Source organism: Falco naumanni, chromosome 3 (genome assembly GCF_017639655.2).
Source record: "Falco naumanni isolate bFalNau1 chromosome 3, bFalNau1.pat, whole genome shotgun sequence".
NCBI lineage: Eukaryota > Metazoa > Chordata > Aves > Falconiformes > Falconidae > Falco > Falco naumanni.
In genome coordinates, this window is record NC_054056.1 from 112,690,390 (window position 1) to 112,713,032 (window position 22,643).

The following is a 22,643-nucleotide window of genomic DNA, read 5'->3' on the forward strand; positions in this document are numbered from 1 at the left end:
AACAGCAAAATCACTATAAGCTCAGTGCAGAATGCTGCTGAGCTAGTCTCCTCTCCGCCTCCTTACCCAACCACTACCAAATTAAATGATCAGCATTCATGAATGGCAGTTGCCTTATGCAGGTGTACAGCGGTGGCAGTGCTAGTCAGAAAGGAGGCAGAAAAACAGCTGAGGGCAGGGAACATCCCCTTTTAGCAGCAGTCTGTGTTTATCTTGGTTTAAAGTGAAACTATTTGTAGGTAATTAAAAGGTATTCAAAGTTCTGTTTTATCTAGGATGTCATTACTGATTGTTCATTGCTATTATTTTTACACTTGCCTAGGAAATAACAACAGGGGAAACCTAAATTGTTGTGCAGACATTTGTCAGAGATCAAGGAACAGAATTAAAGACAATTTTAGACCAACACTTTTAATTGATCCTGGTTGATCAATGAGAAACATACATTTCAAAAAGGATTCAAAGTGATTTTAGGAGTTACCTTCGCAGGAGATAAATGATTCATTTTCAGTTCCTCAGCAGTTACTTTGATTTCTTGAAACTGTCATTTTTTTATAACAAAAATATCATATTTCTTGCAAATAGCCTGTTACTGTTGTTTGTTGCTATTGAACTGCAGTCATCATTCAATTCATCATTCGATACTGACAACTGCAAGCATTCAGAAATTACAGGACAAATCACAAGCTTTTATTTAAAATATGAGACTTCAAACAAAGGCACCTTGTTTCTCTTGAACCATGTTTTGGGATTATTTTTTTTTTTAATTAGTATTAGTTCATACTTCCAGGCCGCTAGAAATTCAGAACTTCTAATTTAAATACGTATGAGCCTAGGATCTGAAATTTTGAAAATGTGTTGAGTGACTCATGCTTACATCTTGAAAATTGACTGAAATCTCAGAACTGCAGTACTAAAATGTGTATTTACTTTGCAACTAACAGCAGAAATAATATCCAAATTATTTCACAAGCAAAAACTGGCTTGTAGTTTTATGTAACACCTTGGGATGATAAAAAGCAATACAAACATACATGTAGCTCTGAAGAATCAAAGCAAATACTTTAATTACATAAGAAAATGAACATCTATATAGCAATTATTACCAAATTCACTGACACTCTGAAGATGGCACAGAACAAGGCTAAAAATCATTTCCTTTCCCCTGGACACTAAAAATCGGTAAAATGTATCCACCATTCCATATTAATTGCATGTTTGTGAGACAACCAAGGAATTCTACTGAAGTTACATGGCTGACAATCGTATTTCTAAATAATAAATACTAATGTATGATTAATTAATGTATTATTCAATTTTAGAAGCAGCAAAGGAAATTTCCTGAAGCTGTATATTTGCACGCTTGTAAAATTTCGAATATTTTCCTCTAGAACTGGCACGCTGTCATGAGATTTTAAGTCATCAGTTTGTTGTGGGTTTTGTTGTTGGTTTTTTTTTTCCAGTGTAATCGTTACAACTGGAATGTGAAGGAAACAATGCCAACTGAAGACAAATAATGTAGCAAAGAAATGGTATTACTTATTGTAAAATTATTGGTTGACAGAGAAAAGTAATTATATGTTGTATGTCATATAACCTGAATCACAAAACACAGTATATCTAACCAGGCTTCCATGGTTGGAATAAGGAATACCCATCTGTGATAACAAAAGTAACTTTTATATCTTCTTATTTTTTTTTAAATCTGTAGACAACAACAGATTCTAAGTATTTTGCACTATAGAGTTTAAATTCCTGCTAGCACAGACTTGATAAAGAAAAAAAATTAAAATATAGGTTTTCCATGGTGGAAGGACTGAATTTTCTTCATTCATGTTTTGATATATGTTATTGGCACAAATTGTGTGTAATTTTAGTACTGAATTTGGGAATGCCAGGTCTTCTCAGGATTTATTTTACCTTGACAAGAACACTTAGCACTTGTTCTTTAATGAAGGTGTTTCAGGAAGTGTTTCCAAAATTTATCATTCTATGATTTTGAAAACATAAAATGATATCACCAAATTGCATAAATTGATAAACAAGCCAGAAAAGAAAGTGTACAAGAAAGTGAGAAAGTCTGCTGACAACAATATGTTAGCTATCCAGGGTAATTAGGAGAAGCATTGACTGCAGTGAATTACAGGAAGACTGTACAATACCCCATGGCTAGCAGTAAAACATTACATGAAACTGAATGCAGATAAATGTAAAATGCAAGTAAAAGAAATCAATCCCAGCTTTACAAATAAAATAGTGGATCCTGTGCTGTCCATTAACAAATTCAGGCCAAGTTCTTAAGCTGTTCACAGAGTTTTCCAGAAAAAAAGTCAGCTTGCTTTTTAACGATAATCCAAAAAGCTAATTAAATATTAAGAAATACTAGGATGGGAGAGGGAGAGATGCATCCATAGGTCATGGGAATTCTGGATTTTGTAAAACTATGGTACTCAGTTCTGTTCCCCTATCTTGAAAAGAATGTAGTAGAACAACAGAGAAAAATGAATAATTTTATCAAAGTTATAGAAAACTTTATACAGAAAGAATGGTCCACATGCAGAAAAGTCAAATGAGAAAAGACAGACATATCATACTAGGTAATTAAAGCACAGCACGTAAGCGATGGACAAGTATTGATTATTCATGGCCCTTCAAGGGACCATGAAATGAGGGTTGTAGGAACCAGGCTCCAAACAAATAAAAACAGATGTTACATGCAGTTGGTCAAAAAAAACCCCAACCCAACCCAATGAAAAAACCCTACAGATACATAAAATTTACATGGATTCAACAGGGAAAATGGAAAAGCTCATGGAAGACAGACCCACTGATGTTTAAAAAAATACATAGATACCACATCCAGTATCTGAGAACACCTAAAGGCTGAGAAAATACTAGGAAAAAAATCATATAGACCTGGTCAGTTTATATATTTCTTCCATAAACATTTGCTTTTGGCCAGTTCTAGACACAGGTTGTTGAGCTCGTAGAACCTTATGCTGTTTATAAATGTAAAAATCACAAGAAACCATCATTTTTTTCAGGCTAAATTAATAGCATCTGATGAATTGTAAATATACTTACAATTACTACAATCTTTGGCTACATGTCAAAGCCCAGGCTTTGGAAGGAAGACATTCTACTTTGGGTCCATCTAGTTCTGAAATGATATTACAAAGCTGATAGCCTCTTGACCCTTTCACTCTTGTTCTCTTTATTAATCACTAGTATCTTCCTTAAGGTTTTTGAGTAGAAAATATAAGATATAAAAATACCAGATACAAACAAGAAATTTCAGGAAAAAATGTGCCTGCTGTAAAACATGAATTTAATTTGATCTTAAATTGTACTATTTCGAAGCACTTTCACTCAGCTGTGCAAACAGCTCAGGAGGATGATACCTGCAAACTCTCTTAAGTCACTGCATGTGAGAAATTACTGATTTCGCAGCCCACTTTTTATTTTACTTCAATTATTAAGTAGAGTACCTGGATTTTCTGGTCTTAAACCAGTATCTTGTAGAAATACATTGATGAAATCAATGTATTTCTACAAAACACTTTAGCTTCATACAGTCAGCTATTCATCATTGTAAATAGTCAGAAATTTTATACCTGGCCTTTCTCAAGTTGTTACCTGGTATGGTTGAATAAATATTTCTGCAGTACATAATTATGTTACTGAAAGAGAATATGATTAACACAATCAATTGAAAATCAAGTAAATATTGAAAATAAATATTTCCCAGTCTCACTTCCTTCTCATCTTTTTGTACATTATATTGGTCAGCCTATGAAACACCTTTATGTTATTAAAAACAGGCACAAGCATACAAGCCTAATGTTACCTAATTTTTCCTAAGTAAGATCAGAATTCTTGTGATTCTCCACTGTAGAAAGTTATTCCAGGCCTTCTGTGTCAAAGCACAGACTTCCATCTTTTACAGCTGTATCTATTTGATATACTTACTTTGGAAGAATAAGGCTTGATATCTTTAAGTAATGCATTAATAATACATAAAAGGTAACAAACAAAAAAAGGTTTCCAGTAAAATGAACAGTTTCTCAGTAGTTTCTAGAAGAAAGTGGATTAGATGAAAAGTTGATTTCCACTGGAATTACATACTTTTTAACAGATGGCACTTAGACTAGATATTCAGCTCATGCATTTGTATTTGTGCCATTCATTACAAACATGATTTAAAATGTAAATCAGTTTTAACCTTCATAATGTCATACAGTTTAATTTTGTTTGGGTTTGGAAGTTGTTTTCTTACAGTAGTAACAGGTAACGACATGAAAGCTAAAGCAAAGGTTCTGGCTTTGGGACTTTCCACTGATACATAAAATGAGATCAGGGAGGAGGTGATCACAGTACAGTAGATGTGTAGGCAGCATTAAAAGGTTGGGCAAAAGTCAAATACTTCTTAATCACAATTTTAAATACAAGGTGCTAGCCTATGTTCTTTCTCTAGAATACCTATGCTAGATACTACATATTCTGTGTAGTATATAGTTTTAACACGGAAGCAATTGGACTTGTTCAGGGAACAATGGCTAAAGAAAGAATATTTGAGGAAAAGTTAATATCAAGTGCATAGTACCATCCATTTATTAAATTTTTCAATAAATAACATTCTAACACACTTAGTAACGCTACACACACCACAATAGCCTTGAAAAGATACGGTGTCTTTTAGTGGAAAAATTATAAACGGTACCAAGGAAAATGTTAATATACTCTTCAAAAGTCCAATGGGCCTGATACAAAATGTACTAGGCACTTCTGGTTTTATCTCTTTCCTAAAAAAACCCCAACCAAAACCAAAAAACCCAAACCCTAAACAAACACACATTCCTTTATACTCACAGTAATTTTAAATATGTCTATATAGACACAGGAGTTTTTAATTTAATTTATATCTTTAATTATATGTTAAAATCTATCCAGTGAAATTCAAGCATACATCTCCATTAGCTGTTCTCTCATGTTCTTTTCTTTCCACTACCAACTCTTCCCCCACAACTTTTCAGAAACAAGACCATGCACTCCATGACTTAAAACCAAACAGGTTTAAGTCTATTCATACAGTCACATAGGGATGGCTGAGAGGAGATACGGTGAGGAAACTGCAACTAAACCTCCCTAATTTCTGACTTGACCTCTTCAATATGATATATGTTACACATGAGGGCAAACCGACTTGACACTAATTCTAAGGAACTGAATTTTTATGTATTTAAAATGAAAGGAATTGCAGCCTGGGGATAGAAGTTCTACCATATGGATAGAAAAAGTGCTACGGTACAAACTGAGGCTTTGAACTATGCATACCATATAATAAAACCCAGAGATAAATATATTAATTCACATTTATATACTTATTTTTGTGGGTTTATTTTATGTATTTCTCTGTTTTCTCGTACTTGCACCCTAAAAGATGGAACTATACTCATATATTCTGAGAACAAAGCATATAAAAACTGGTAAAAATATTAGTTTTCTTATTCTAAAACAATTAAGAATTTATTTAGAAATATTTTCTTTTTTTTAAACACTTCGAGGGATGGTGATGCCACCACCTCCCTGGGCAGCCTGTTCCAATGCTTGACAAACCTTTCAGTGAAGAATTTTTTCATAATATCCAATCTAAACCTCCCCTGGCATAACTTCAGGCCTTCTCCTCTCGTCCTTTCGCTGGTTATCTGGGAGAAGAGACCTACCACCACCTGCCTACAACTCTCTTTTCAGGTAGTCGTAGAGAGCGATAAGGTCCCTGCTGAACCTCCTCCCCTCCAGACTAAAGAGCCCCAGTTCCCTCAGCTGCTCCTGATAAGACTCATGCTCTAGACCCTTGAGCAGCTTCGTGGCCCTTCTCTGGACACACTGCAGCACCTCCATGTTTTTCTTGCAGTGAGGGGCCCAAAACTGAACACGGTGTTTGAGGTGCGGCCTCACCAGTGCCAGGCACAGGAGGACAGTCACTTCCCTTGTCCTGCTGTCCACACTGTTTCTGATACCAGCCAGGGTGCTCTTGGCCTTCTTGGCCACCTTGACACACTGTTGGCTCATGTTCAACTGGCTGTCAGCCAGCACCCTGAGGTCCTTTCCCACCAGGCAGCTTTCTGACAACTCTTCCCCAAGCCTGTAGTGTTGCGTGGGATTGTTACAGTGCAAGTGCAGGATCTGCCAGTTAGCCTTGTTGAACCTCATACAATTGGTGTTGGCCCATTGATCCAGCCTGCAGAGCCTTTCTACCCTTCAGCAGATCAGCACTCACACTCAGCTTGGTGTCATCTGCAAACATACTGAGAGTGCACTCAAGCCTCTTGTCCAGATCGTTGATAAAGGTATTAAACAGGACTGGGACCAATACTGAGGCCTGGGTAGCACCACCTGTGACTGGCCACCAGCTGGATGAACTCCATTTACTATCACTCTTTGGGCTCAGCCATTGAGCCAGCTTTTTAACACAGAGTACACCCATACAAGCCATGAGCTGCCACTTTCTCCAGGAGAATACGGTGGGAGACAGCGTCAAAGGCTTTACTAAGGTCCAGGCAGACAACATCCACAACCTTCCCTCATGCACTAGGTGTGTCATCATATCGTAGAAGATCAGGCTATTCAAGCAGGACCTGCCTTTCATAAACCCATGATGAGTGGGCCTGATCTCCCAGTTGTCCTGTATGTGCCACGCGATGACACTCAGTATGACCGGCTCCATAACTTTCCCTGGCTCCAAGGTCAGGCTGACAGGCCCGTAGTTTCCTAGACACTCCTTCCTGTCCTTCTTGTAGATGGACATCACAGTGGCTAGCCTCCAGTCTTCTGGACCACCCTGGTTAACCAGTACTGTTGATAAATAATGGAGAGCAACTTGGCAAGCTTCTCCATCAGCTCCCTCAGTACCCTTGGGTGGATTCCATCTGGCTCCACAGACTTGTGCATGTCTAAATGGATGAGCAGGTCACTAACCATTTCCTCCTGAACGATATTGCATGAACATATTATTACAGGGTCTGGACAGTGTAAAAGATCAACTAACTGATAAGTGATGTAAAAAAAGATAAGTCAAAACCATAGGTGTGTTATCACTGATCAAGGACAGTGGAAGGGAACATGATAACACTGGCATATAGTTGTGACAGCAAAACACCAGCCCCATTCATACAGCATGAGACCTCCTCAGGCATCTTGACATCCAGAGCATCCTGGCTGCATGGCATTGCAGGTCCAGCCAGATGAGTTTCAGTGCAAGAACTGATTCCTACTTTGTCCTATTTACATGTTCTATTTAAAATTCTGGCTTAGGGTAGAATCAAAGTCTGCTAAGGATGACTGTCAAACGTAAAAATAATAGAATATTAATATATAATTAAATATTGATATATAATTAGAACACAGAATGAATACCTGTGTTACTGAGGCACAAGCAGTGATACTTTTAGAGATATTATCCCATTGTGTGCAATTATTTGCTTGCAAATCATACACACTTTTTTCATCTGCAGAGACAAAAACTGTTCTTCGGAAAGGGCCACATTCCAGCACAATGGTGCCTGTCCAGTTATGGGACTCCCACCAAGACATATACAATGATGCATGTCCACGTGTCTGGCAGGCAAAGGATACAGCATTAAGCTGTGACTGAGATGATTGTACTTGGCAGGACCCCTTCTTCTTCTAGAATACATGTACACATGCACACACCCCACCCACCTGCCCAAGCACAGCGAGAAAACAATTTCTAGGAGCACGTAATGCCAGTTCCTTGCTAACATACTGCCTTCTCTTCATATTTTTTGTCCCATGAGCCAATGCATGGGAAGGTCTCTGTGGAAGAATGGAAATCAGAGGTTGGAATCACAGTTCAGGAACATTAAGATACAACTTTCTGAAACTCCTTATTCATGCCCGTTTTTCACTGTGTGTCAAGACATTACGTAACATGAGCGATTTTCTGGTAGCTATCAGCACAAATTTTCTCTACTCAAGTTTTCATTAAAAGATGATGATTTAACAGTGTTGGTTTGGCTCCTCCTCTGTCTCAGTGGATACATTAAGAAATTTTCATTAAAGATTTTCATTATACCTTTTGCCAAATAAGCATTTTCTGAACTATACTTCTTTAAATCTTTTTCACAAATAAGACTAATATAATACTCTTTCTTCTCATTACCTAGAGTTAAAAGTTGAAGAGTTCTTCAAACACCATGTGTTCTTTTTGTACAGAGAAACTTTAATGCAACATAGCAATCTGATGGATTAAAATTAATCTCAAATCTAGAAGTATTTTTGCATTCTTAATATTTAATATAACTTTATTCTATGCACAGCAACAGTCTTTCCTTCTCATTTGATAATATTGCTCTGAATGAGATGAAAGGATGTTATTGCTATTGCTCCCATTTTTTTCTTGTCCTTTTCACAAAACTCAAAAATGTAGCAATGGATGGTCACACAGATTTTTTTAAATATTGGTAAATGACAAGTCAGAGAAAGTTACAACAGAGATACTAGCACCTATGATTGTGTAAAACATTGACTTGGATGGTCTGCATTGTAGAGATTGGTAAATGACAAGTCAGAGAAAGTTACAACAGAGATACTAGCACCTATGATTGTGTAAAACATTGACTTGGATGGTCTGCATTGTAGAGATAAACATAAATTACAATTTTATGCCTTTTAGATACAGAAACTTTATTTGCCACAGAGAAACATTTTGATAGTTTTCATTTGTAAATATATTTTTGTTAGATAGATATATTTAGCCTGAAAATCTGAATAGAAATCAAAGCCTTTTTACTGCAAATTTTTTATAGAACTTCATTATTCTAGAATAGAGGAAAATGTGCATCCTTGGCAGATACAGTTCTTGCAAGTGGGACAAAACTAACTTACCTAATTTTTCAATCTACTTAAACCCCATCTATCTTCAATACATCGCTTTTGCTTTCTGTAAGACTTCTTATACTTTATAACAAATGTTTTGAACGAAATCAGACAGCCAAGGTTTTAATTAACACTGAATATTATATCACAAAGTACTTCAGAAAACATAGGTTATTTTATGAATTAATTAAGCTTAATTTTCTAGAAATTTGTGTTCCACATCTCCACGGTCCCCTCCCCTTCCCAGCTGTCCTCGTGCATCCACCACACCTGGTCCCCTGGCTCCCTTCAGATTCCCCTTCCGCCACCAACCATGGCTCCCTGGGGAGCTGGGCAGGCAGGGTAAGTGCTGGGCAAGGCGGCAGCTCTATGCAGGCTAATCAGCTGGCTGATTACACAGGCGGCTAATGCCGACCAGAAATTGTGACAGTTACGTTCATGCTGCACACCCTTGCTCATCTGGTCTCATGACAGAATTACCACAAAGCATTTATTACCACAAAACATTTATTAACACAATAATTTGCTGACTACACACACCTGAATAGGCCAATGGGCTTCACATTTTTTGTGGGTTTTGTCTGTCATATTAGGGCTCCCAGGTTCTTGCTGGAAGGTACAAGAGTGGGGAGAACAGTCTAAAAATCAGTATCATTGCAATCACATAAGTATTTTCAGAAAGTTTAGGTAAAATGAAATTCAACTATAGAGGTCAGAAAGAAAACAAATCAAAAATTTAAAAATTATGTATATGGAACCAGAACGGTATATTTTGTACCAGTAATTTTTGTTAAGTGTATGAGTCACTGCATACATGAAAAAACATTTATTGGGCAGTAAATACATGTGGGCAGCCATCTGAAAGAGTTAGATATTACTTTTAGTGTATGAATTATGTGAAATCTGTATAAATCATGATTATAAGGAAACACCGAAAATCTGAACATGTTCAGTTTAATCATACAGTAATATATGTAGGTTTGCAGAGTACATGAGTGAATAATTTCAAGTAACAGAAATCATTCTTGTTAATGGACACTAAATCAGATGCCAGTTATGATACTTTAAATATCAACATCATTAACCTTTTTAATTCTTTCACTGTTGAAGGAAGGGTAAAAGAAAGTATGTACCGTATTAAAAAGAATCACAGAAGCTACACTTGAAGACAGCTCCTTAAGGACAGGTTTTAAAATAGATGGCGAGGCTGACAAAGCAGAGACATTTTAATCACCCTAATGTTAATTTTCAAGCAGTTATAGAATATATTACTACTCCACTGAATGTTAAAATAAATGTATGTCCAGAATTCTCTCATATCAAATTAGAAACCTTACCAATTAATATATCCATTATAGGAGAAGTGAAGAAAAAGAAGAATTAATAAGAATGAATGGTTTAAGAAGACAGACAGACAAGCAGACTTAGTCAAGAAAAATTGTTTGTCTCAAAGAACAGTTCAAGATTCCTCCTTCATTAAATTATCTTTGTACTTTCATCAATCCCATCTCACTACACACAGGCACAGACACACATTACACTCAGCGGTGCCCAGAGACAGGACAAGAAGCAATGGGTACAAATAGTAACTCAGGAAATTCCATTGAAATATAAGAAAACACTTTTTTTTTGCTGTGAACGTTGTTCACACGTACACTTATGTGTGGTAAATGTTAATGACATTAAATATTTTTTTAAAAAAAGTATGAAATGAAAGACTTCTTCATCTAACTGGAACAAGTGAACAAAAATACTGAAACATGACCCAAGGATATTGATTTCAGTGAGCTTGGGAGTAGCTACTTAATGTCTTGCTTGTTTTGCGACCAATATGCATAGAAAATGAAAATAAAAATAAAAACCAATGATGTGCCCTTAACAAAAAGTAAAATGCTCATTTGAAGTGACACTGAAAAAAATTATGTTTTTCCCTTTGGAAAGAGATGAACAAAATTAAGAATGACAGATGAAATTTTGAACAGTGCACAGAAGTTGGATAAGAAAGTTCTGTTCTGTGTCTCCCAGCTCAAGGGGAAAAAAAAAATTTGGTTCCAGTTAATAAAAAATTTTCTTGTTGGATTTTTTTTTTACTTTTGCATATATATGCATATATTTGCTTTGCCTTAATTACTATGACACAAAAGTGTTCTTACACAAGAGTATTCTGCATTTTTATATCCTAAGAAGATAAACATAGTACTACCTGGTTTAGTTCAGATTCTGTGCTGTAACTGTCATGTACGCACTAATGAAACTTACTAGAAAGCCTCAATAAAAAGAAAAAAAGAACCAAAACACATTTGGCTGAGTATTTCTGTTACATCTCTGAAATTCCAAATACGCTTTATTTAAAGTTGCGACTGACTTCAAATTCTGAGTAATTCACTCAGATAAACTATATAATATGTAACACCTGTTCCAACTTACAGATTTTACCTAGCTGGATGAACCACTTCATTGTGATTACAATCCACAGAAAACTCTTCTCTACAATATGTCTCATTATCGCTCACTGAATCATTCCACATGCAGACGTCATAAAGGTAGAATGTCCAGTGCCATCAAAATAAGCAAAGATCACAAGAAAAAAGGTACTAATTTTGGAATAAAAGCAAATCAGAGCTATTTAATCAGCAAAAACTCCAAATGTAATCAAGCCCTTAAAATCTGATTATCTGGTCAACTGAAATGCATTTGGTCATTGTTTAATAATACTACTAATTTATGTAATTCCTATTTGATTTACGTTGTTTCTTTTAGGTTTGGTACAGTCTTAATTTTATCTTTGCTTACTCAACTGGTATTTACCAGGTTTTATTCCACCATTCAGACCTATCTTGAAAACTTTCAGGTGGTTACTTGCTCTTTCCTATATCAAAACCAATTTATGAAAGTTGCTAACTTTAGCTATGTATTATAAACATATAAAATTAGGAAAACATCAAAATCATGAAAACATGGAAACAAATCATAGATGATATTATGCCATCATACCTAAGAAAACAACTTTGAATAATCTTTATTGTAAACGATAAAGTCAGATAAATATAGGTGACAGAAACAAAATGTAATAGCAAAATACTGAAAAGAAGGCAGAAGAATCAAGGAAACTAGCAGAAGAAAAAGTGGAAAGAGACCCAAGCAAGATGTTGCAATTTTTCTAAACCAAATTTTCAGAAAACTACATCCCCCTTAATCTGATCCATGCCATAGATGGATACTCAGTCTTTGGTTGTTAGGTAAAAATGCTAATATCTATTCTGTGCAATGACTCAACCTCCTGCCTTTGTCAAATTTACAACAATTTAATGGTCACAGCTGTTCTCAGGAACGATGAATGTCATGATCATAACTGGCCCAAATTAACAACTACGTATCCTAATATTCAGATTTGCTAGCTGTGTGATTGCTTCTGCCCGCAAGTTAGTTTAATTCTAGTGGTGCATTCTTACTGCAGATAATTGCGCAGGTGATAGTCCAACAAGGCAGGAAGCACTAGGCACTACTGCTGTAATCACCCACAGCACAACCTATAGCTTTATGTAGGTTAAGTGGCTCATTTGTTATAGTTTAGTTAAATACAAATCTGTCTGTTAAATCAGGATTTGTGGTACATGTTAAAACTATTCACTGTTGAATCGAAAAACTCAATCAAGTATTACGCTTCACCTTCCAGGTCTTATTAGCACCATATTCAGAATTCATGAGATCTGAAAAGAGTCAAAATGAGAATGGCACAAATCTAAGCCCTCCCAGTACTTCTGCTGGACCTCATTACTTCAGATACAGAATCATTTCTCAGTCTCCCTGGCAAAGGGGCAAGACAATACATGTTCCTGCAGTGCCTTCCACGCTTCCACAGATGAGGGCTTATTCTAGTGCTGCACCACTTGGCTGGAACCACCCATTTATTGCTGACCAATTTACACAGATACATGGTTTGGTTCTTTCTGTATGTTTCCTCTGTTGTGACTTACTGGAAGCCAAACTATGTCCAAATTACCCTACCACTGGATATGATGCATAAACAAACTACAGTACATGAAAGTATAAAAATGAAAGATTCTTTAGTTTCTTTTCTTGTAAAACAAACTGCCTGCCATGTATAGGGATATGTTGTTACTGGTATCCTGCTGCACCCTCATAACCAGTAATTACAGTCTCATTCACATTGAGATACTACTCCTGTGTCTGAGGAAGCAACAGTGACTACAAATCCCCCTAGTAAATTCCAGCCAGCATTACAGCTTAAGAGTGGGAGAGTTACTAAAAACAAAGCTGCTGAAGATGTATGGTTTGCAAACAAGCAGGTTGCTGAAAAAGGACCATCTCCACGAAGATGACTGTTTATTATTTAGAATGAAGAAAACAAAACAATATATAGTATAAATCCTCTGAAAAAAGTTTTTGCTGTTAGACAATTCAGACTCTGCCACCATATGTACTTTGTTACTGCTACCAATTTCTAGCCAAATAAATATAGCTTATTTATATAAAGATCTTGATAGTGAAAGGCAGTTCTACTAGGAACTGAGAAAGCTGAATCAAGAAATTTCTTGTGGAGACATGGTTTACAACATAAACTTTTTTCCACTGAGAAATCAAAGCAATCCAACTATTAAAAACAATTCCCTTTTTTATACAGTTTCAGTGTTGCAGAATCACAGAATGTTTGATGTTGGAAGGAACCTGTGGAAGTCATCTAGCCTAACTCCGTGCTCAAGCTGGCCCACCTGGAGCAGATTGCTCAGCACCATGTCCAGTCAGCTTTTGAATATCTCCAAGGATGGAGAGTCTACAGCTGCTCTGGGCAACCTCACCCTCATGGTAAGGAAGTTTTTCCTTGTGTTCAGTGAATAGAAAAATAATGATATGGTATTATATTTGCTGAGATTGACTGAAATTATTTGCTCGTAAGATAAAAAAGATGCTGGAAGCTTACAAATTACCAAGCATTATGGAATTTTCCCCATGAGATACAAGCATGACGGCCAGGGCAGATGATAACCTATGCTTACGGTATTCACAAAAACTTCTTGTCCCTGTTCTACAATCATGACATCTAATTAACTGTACACAATCCAAAGTTTACTTTACATTTAAATGAAACAGAATTAATCTTTCCTTCAGTAAGATTTCATTCTGATATAATTCCCAAACCAAACTCAGACTACCCCGTCACATCCATGCATTAAATTGTAAGAATCCATAACTAAAATAGCTTGTAAGGATTCACCTGGCATGTAAGCAGCTAAAGACTGATCATTAAATCAATATAAAATTCAGAAGCACACAAATTATTTTGTCAGACATCAGGCTTTTCTGTTGTGATTAGAAGAGCTGTGCAGAATGTAGCACACTGTCCCAGCATGGATCTTCCCTTCAGTTTTTAGTTCGTTATATAGACACAGGTACTATTTAAGTTTCATGTTTCCTTAAGTTGAATACTAAGTATATTTCAGGCTTATCAAGAGTATCTTTTCTAATGCCTTAGCCCCACACATGCAACAGAAGAAGGCATTCTTTCTGATTAGAAATGGCGCAAGTCTCTTTTTTCTTCTATCTACAAGGGGGCTGTAACTGAGAAGAAAAGTTATCTTGATCCTTTCACATTTGAAAAAAATGTAGCTTTGTAGATGAAGGTTCTTGGAATATTATCTAAGCCTATCACTTCCAGTGAAAAAGGAAAACAAAGTACTGGTCTGCTACTGTAGCTGGCATATTTTCTTGACAAAAAACGAAGTACTGTAAAAAAAAAAGAAGGTAGCTGAAGTATGCTCAGCAAAGCTGTAGGATGGAGACTAGTAAAGGAGAGATAAAATGCAGTTACCTTGTAAACAGTGATGGCTAGAAGTTTTCCAGACAGAAATATTTAATTTGCTGATACCAGTGAGAATTTTTCCATTGACTGCACCAGAGAATGCTTCGCTAACACTAGTAACATGAATAAACACTTTGAAATTTGTGTTACTTTCCAACAGTAAGTCTTCAAGAGAAATGCTATCCACTAAAACATTTACATTGGTAAGACAACAGCCTACCTTAATATCTGCATGCCTGTATTTAACAGGATAATTTACATATTTCAAGGACAGCCACTCCATATCCAATAATCCTGATTAGCAGAACTAAAGTTATTTGAGACTGTGGTACAAAAGAAATCCCAACCTATTAATTACATCAAAAATGACCTTGGCATTACAGATACATTCACTATCCTCTGTGACATTCACATAAAGTTGACTGCACTGTATATCAAGCACCAAGATACTCTGAAGTACAGAGTCATAAATCTGTACCTGTTTATGTATTTACTGACTCATATGCTAGACAAAATCAAGTGCTTAATACTTCCAACACTGCTATGCACAAACACACTCTGATGAGAATGCATTTATGGTGGACTGCATCTAGTCAGTGAAAAGTCCCAATGGAGAAATAAAAGATTGCCAGAAATCATCCTGACTGCTATACAGGACCCAAAGGTCATTTTCTTGTGGACAAAACTTTGTAGCATCTTATGCAGAAAATATATTCCCCTATAAATTCGTGCACCGAGAAAGAGTACTATTTTATGTGCAAGATTTGAAAGCCATGCTACAGAAAAAGAATCACACAGAATTATGTTCCAACAATAAAACTGAAAAGGTTGTTTTGAAATCCATGTTAAAAGGTTATCAGTCCACACTGAATTCTTCAAAATTCTTCAGAGGCAGAAACAAGCCAGGAAAGAAAGACAAGAAGGCAGCACACCACTGCTAGGACATTTAAGATGACAGCAAAGGTAAAAGAAGACTATGACCTTATGCAGACAGGGCAGACAGTACAAAGTTCTGAAAAGGCAATATATTCAACAGAAAAACCATGTGCAACAAATAATCTAATATTTGAAAATTATGACACACATCTGCTGAATTATCTCTTTACATAAATTTACAATGGGGTGACAAAAGGCAGAATAAAAATATAAATATTCCACTTGTCTCAAAATTCTGTCTTTGCTGATATGATTTGTTATTGAATATCAATGTAGTTCATTGTGCTCACTCTCTGATTTTCTTCAGCACTAAAAAGGAACTCTTTCAGTGCAACTTTCTAGCTGAAGACCTAAAAATTGAGTTGTTGAGAAACATCATCACCTACAACATATAGACCAAGTATACAAGGACTTTATTTAAGTTCTACTAAAATTAATGGAGATACCTTCTGACACAGCAGAGCTCCGTCAAACATACATCTATCACGTAGTTGTCGACATTAGACTTGTTACTGATTTCAGTAATTCCCTATCTGTAAAAGATTCAATGTCAGGCCTAGATTTTAAATCTCAAAGCAGTTAACTCACAGGAGTTTTATATTTATATATTCTGAGCAGTGTTGGTGTACATTCTTAAATAAAAGAGAGCAAAAATATCACGCCTACATTTCTAAAATTTAGTATTGTAAAGGAAGCTGTGGGAGCCAGTGGAGTCCTCTGATGAAATTGAAGTAACATCTAAGATTGGAAAGAGCTCTTTGGTTTTCCAGCCTGCAGCTTTATTTGTTTTAGCATTATACCACATATTCTCTTTGGAAAACTACATAGGTTTTGTTTCCCTCATCATTCTAAAAATGTAATCAAAGTAAGGACACAGCAGATAGAAGCACATGAATGAAAGACAATAATGCCAAATAAATTTGTACAATGTTAAAAAATCATGTAACTATTATTATTTTGTCCTGTGTTCTACTGCTTTCATCTGCCTGAAGCTCACCTGTCTTTTCTGTTGCTAGAGGTTGCTGTTTTCCCTTTCCCTTACTGTTGTAATCATGTTTTTATTTCTATACACACATATTCTTTTACCCCAGTTCTTCTCTTCCACGTAGGTTCTTGAGCGATGTTAAGCAATAATGCAATTTTTGAAGCCATTTACATTTATTTTTTCATTGTTTCCAGTCAATAACCACTCATATATTTTCCTACTTTCTATCTTTAAAAACAGTAAGATGTCTCCCTCTCTTTCTTCCACTTGCCCTTCCTCTTTTACAGGCTCAAATGAAAATTCCCCTTTTTTTGTTGGATTTGCCAACTGTTACTGTTTGCCTTCTTAAGGCTTCTGTCTAGGTCAGGCACTTCTAACTGGCAGTTGTAAGCAAAACCAGTAGATGCTTCTCATGCCTTTAGCAATAATTCTTCTGCCTATTTATATCACAGAAATCTTGTAATACAATGTTTAAACTTTATGCTACAACCACACTGAGCATGCTCAAAGTCACTTCTGGAGAGAAAGGACTTGTTGCTAATTCCTCAAGGGCAAAACCTGCAGTTCAGAAATTACTGGGCTAATTATCAAGACCATCTGCATATGCATGACCATCAATGTTTCATCAGTAAGAATATATAAAAATAATAATATTATTTAAAAACAAACAAAAAACCCACCCAAGAAACTGTTACAGCACTGCATGCTGTCTTGTAAGCCATTGTAAGTAGAAAGTACTCTTCCTCCACTGGCTTAGGTGAGGATTTTTTTACTGACCAGCCTTATTCTCTGGGTGTGTATTAAATAGAAAACTCAGATCTGATTATCTATGTAAACAGGGAAATCCAAAGCTTAATATTAGACTCTCACTGATTTTATTAAGCTCTGGTACAAGACTATTTCTATTTGTAGCAAACTATTAGAATCATTTCAGTTTGAAAAGACCTTCAAAAACATTGAGGCCAATTTTTAACCTAATGCCACCAACCTAGTCTTACAGCTTACTTTATTCTACATTGTACACAAATTATACAAGAATAAAACCAACTGAACCACATTCCTCTCTTCTTGCTGTACTTGCAAGATATAAGCCTGACAACTGTAGGTAATTTTGTTCCTTCCCTTACAGAAAATTATAGCTTCCTCCTGCTGCTGAGTTGCCTGGTCCCTGCAGCGTCGATGATGATTCTGTGTTTGCTATTATAATATACAATGTAGGGAACCATTGACAGAAATCTTAGGAAAGGCAATTTCTTCTTCAGCAATGTTTATGGCATTTGTTATTGCGGCAGAAAGCAGACAGAAATGGGATTTTGCCACTGTTGAAAGGACTGATGTAGGAAAACTCTGAGATGCCAACAATAAAGAAGATCTCAGATTTACAGCAAACATACATGAGAATAAAGGCTGGGATCCTGGGCCACTTTGAACATGTGATTATTACACCTGATTGGAAGAACCATTCATTCACTGGCCAGTAACTTCACCATTTCTTTACAACAGAGTGCTGGTTTTGGCTGGGATAATTTTCTTCACAGTAGCTAGTAAGGGACTATGTTTTGGATTTGTGCTGGAAACAGTGTTGATAATATGAAAAAAATGGATGTTTTCATTACAGCTGAGCAGTGCTTACACAGAGCCCAGGCCTTTTCTGCTTCTCGCCCCACCACCACCAGCGAGTAGGCTGGGGGTGCACAAGAATCTGGGAGGGGGCACAGCCGGGACAGCTGATCCCAACCAACCAAAGGGATATTCCTTACCATGTGATGTCATGCTCAGCATATAAAGCTCAGGGAACAAGAAGGAAGGGAGATCATGTTCAGAGTAATAGCATTTGTCTTCGTAAGTTATGCATAATGGAGCCCTGCTTTCCAGGAGATGGCTGAACACCTGCTTGCCAATGGAAGATAGTGAATTAATTTTTTGTTTTGCTTTGCTTGCATGTGCAGCTTTTGCTTTGCCTATTAAACTGTCTTTATCTCAACCTACAAGTTTTCACACTTTTACTTTTCCAATTCTCTCCCTGGTCCCACTTGGGGGGAGTGAGGGAATGGCTGTGTGGTGCTTAGTTGCTGGCTGGAGTTAAACCATAACAAACAGCTATACGGCAGTATCACACGCATGTTCACACAAGCAAACCTGGAAAGATAATGCAGCAGCAAGATCAAGTTATTTCCCATAATACTGTAATTAGACAGGAGAAGAAAAGTAAAAGCTTTAACCTTAAGTGTTTAGTTTCATTACAGGGAACATGGACTTTTCCCAAAGCATGAAAACCAGCTTTCCTATATATATGGGTTGTTTCCTACTAATTGTGAACTTAATAAAAAATGCATACATCAATATTATCTACACACATATTTTTGAAAATAAACCCAATGTGAGACAATGAACATGATGGTTTTAAAGTATCTTTCAAAGGAGTGTCTGGAAGAATTTCTGTTTGCTCACTACTGTAAATACTGATAGATTAATTACTATGTTAAAACTTGCATGTGCACACAGAGCAATTCACTTAGATAAAGTTAAGTGTATTTAAATACATTTAAGTGTTTAGAAGAGAGCTGTACTGGAAGGTTTTCCTAACATTAGGGCCAGTTAGGGGGAATAAAGAAAGTCTTCTGAATCAAAAGAATAGTGAGAATATACTACGGGCTGATATGTTTGTTTTTTCAGTGTGACACATCACAGCAGCTGAAATAGTGGATTAAATGAAGCTGTACTTCAAAGCCGCATCGCGATTAAAGTGAAGTGGTTAAAGAAGCTGATGGAATATAAGAGATTATTTTTATCATAGAATAGAATCATGGAGTGGTTTGGGTTGGAAGAGACCTTTAAAGGTCATCTAGTTCAACTCCCCTGCAATAAGCAGGGACATCTTCAACTAGATCAGGTTGCTCAGAGCCCCATCCAACCTGACCTTGAATGTTTCCAGGAATGGGACATCTACCACCTCTCTGGGCAATCTGTTCCCATGTTTCACCGCACTCACTGTGAAAAACCTTCTTCCTTATATCTAGTCTGACTCTACCTTTTTTAGTTTAAAACCATTACCCCTTGTCCTGTCACTACAGGGCCTACTAAAAGGTACGTTCCCTTCTTTCTTATAAGCCCCCTTCAAGTACTAAAAAGCCACAGTAAGGTCTCCCCCACAGCTTTCTCTTCTCCAGGCTGAACAATCTCAATTCTCTCAGCCTTTCCTCATAGGAGAGTTGTTCCATCTCTCCGATCATTTTTCTGACCCTCCTCTGGACCCAGTCACACAGGTTCATGTCTGTCTTCTGCTGGAGACCTCAGAGCTGGACACAGTACTCCAGGTAGGGTTTCATGTGAACAGAGCAGAGGGGCAGAATCACCTTCCTCAACCTGCTGGCCACACTTCTTTTGATGGCAGCCCAGGATACAGTTGGCTTTCTGAGCTGTGAGCACACCTTGATGGCTCACGTCCACCTTTTCAACCACTAGTACCCACAAGTTCTTCTCTGAAGGTCTACTCTTAATTCTTTGAAGGTCTACTCTTAATCCCTTCATTCCTGAGCCAGCATTGATACCAAGGACTGCTCCAACCCAGGTGCAGGACCCTGCACTTGGCTTTGTTAAACCTCATGAAGTTCACATGAGCCCACTTCTCCTGCTTGTCCAGGCCTATCTGGATGGCATGCTGTCCCTCAGGCACGTCAACTGCACCACTCAGCTTGAGGTCACTTAGCTTGGTTTTCTTCAGGCAAATAAATGTGACAGTTGTTTATCACTGTATATGGTATACAAATGTCTTCCTTTTCCATATATTGTATACAATTTACTAATCTTTCATCAAAATGTCATGGTCTAGTTTAAGTGTGTTGTTTTGGCAAATGTTCTAGGTTTCTATCTGGTTTGAAATGTGTTTTTACCCCCACAGTTTATAATTTAGTTAGTTTTGGTTGGTTTTTTTTTCCCTTTGTTGGGTATTCTCCTGTGAAGTTTTTATCATATCTACAAGGTCACTATGGCAGATGACCTAATTTGCATCTTCTCCCAAGTAAATATTTTATTAGAATCCTTTCTAATCACAGCAGAAGTCAAAGAAAGGAAACTGAAAAATGAGTAGATTGAGACTGCAATCCCTTGAACTAAACTCTCGACATCTTCAATGGAAAGAAGAATTACTCTGTCATTTCTACACCTGCTTTCATCTGCTCTCTGGGGTTCTCCCTGCTGTGAACACCCTAAAGGCTATTTCTCCTCTGAGTACATAGATCTCTTTTTAAGCTGCCGTCTTAAGCACTTAACATTCTGTGCACTTGAGTGCACTTACCATTTGCTTTTTGCTGCAGCTATAAATAACGTTAAGAGAATGTCAGTGTCTAGATGTCTTATCCACACATATGCAATGGGATTAGCAGGTTTTACAAAACATTTATCAACATAACATTTCGAGTTTTCACTCTGCTTTCCTTTGGAAAAGCAAGTGCTGCTACAAATGGTTTTCTCTAGACAAAGTGGTATTCAATTATTCAAATTAGGCTATAATAGTTGTACTAAGCATTGTTCATTTTATTAAATTAATGTTGAATGCTGCCAACATCTTAAATAGAGATATTTTAATTCACCACTTAGACAAAGATTTGTGAGTAAACGTAACAAAGTAAACAAGCAGGTATGGCTAATTTATGAAAATCAAGCAAATATATACCTAGCTTGCTAAACTGATAAAGTTTTACTTGAAGTTAAATAATTATGTTCTAATGCAGACTACACATTGTATAATGTAATCAGATGTTAATCATTAACATTTAAAAAAAAAAAAAAAAAAGAAAAAGAGACAAGAGCCTTGCTATTGTTTCTGTTAATTTCAAAACCCTAAAATGTAAAAATGCAGAGCATGGTGCTTGCTATGGAGCAACTGAACACAGAATCATGATTTGCAAGACCCTTTCAGAACAAGCATTTTCTGTTGGGGAGAGGAGGCCAGAATCAGTCCACAATGTATATGTGCTGCAAGCAGGAGAAGGGAAGAAATTTGAAAATTAAGTCAGAAATCTTTAGTTCTATAACCTGCCTAAAATGGAACTGCTATGTATCCTGAAATCACACCTCTCCTACCTCTCAAGGTGCCATGCACTGTTCTGCAAAATCAAATGATAAGCATGTTTTTCAATACTGAAGTTCAAATAAGGTAATACCTGTCTTAAAGAAAATAATGCATTCCTTAAGTTACTCGTAAGTTATCTAGGTACAAGATTTCACTATCTTTACTCAGATGGCAGTACCTTATGCCTAAGGACTTGCCTTCTGAAGTCAACCAATCTCTGCTGAATCTCTGTAACAGTCTCAAAAAACATAATAGTTTTAATCAAATGTTCTGCCCAGTGGAGTATTTGCAGATGTACTCTTTAAACCAAAACAAAACCAGTTTGTGGTTTGAATAAGGCTTTCAGAAAATGCCTCTCACATTACCTTCATTTATACAATGAAGTAATCTGCTGGCAAGAACCAAACTTTCCTGTAGTCTCAGTATTGCTGCTTCACCATTTTGCAAAGAATACAACACCTGAAGAAGCAATGAGATTTCTGTTTTCGCCAAAGATGACATTCTCACCAGCAGACTGAAGACTAGCAATATTGAATACATAAGAAAATAGCTGAAACTACCTCTTCTTCCCAAAGGAGTAAATGAGCATCATATTTTCAATTCTTTTTTCTCCAGACTTCAATACATCAAGCAGAAGTTTATGACCTTCAGTATTAATCTTTTGAGCAGTAATAATAAGCACATTAAAATCTGTATTTAAATATATATTTTAAAATTGCAACAGCCCAAGATAAAAAATCTCTAAAATACAGAAGAGTTGAAAAGCAAAAATCATGTTGTAAAATCTTATGTCTTTCTATTACACTGCTCTGAAGACTAAAAATCATTTAATAATGTTTTCAATAATGCTGTTATTCAGATAGTATAGCTTGGAACTCAGTAATAATACAATAATAAATTTCTGTTAATCATCCTAGCTATACTTTTCA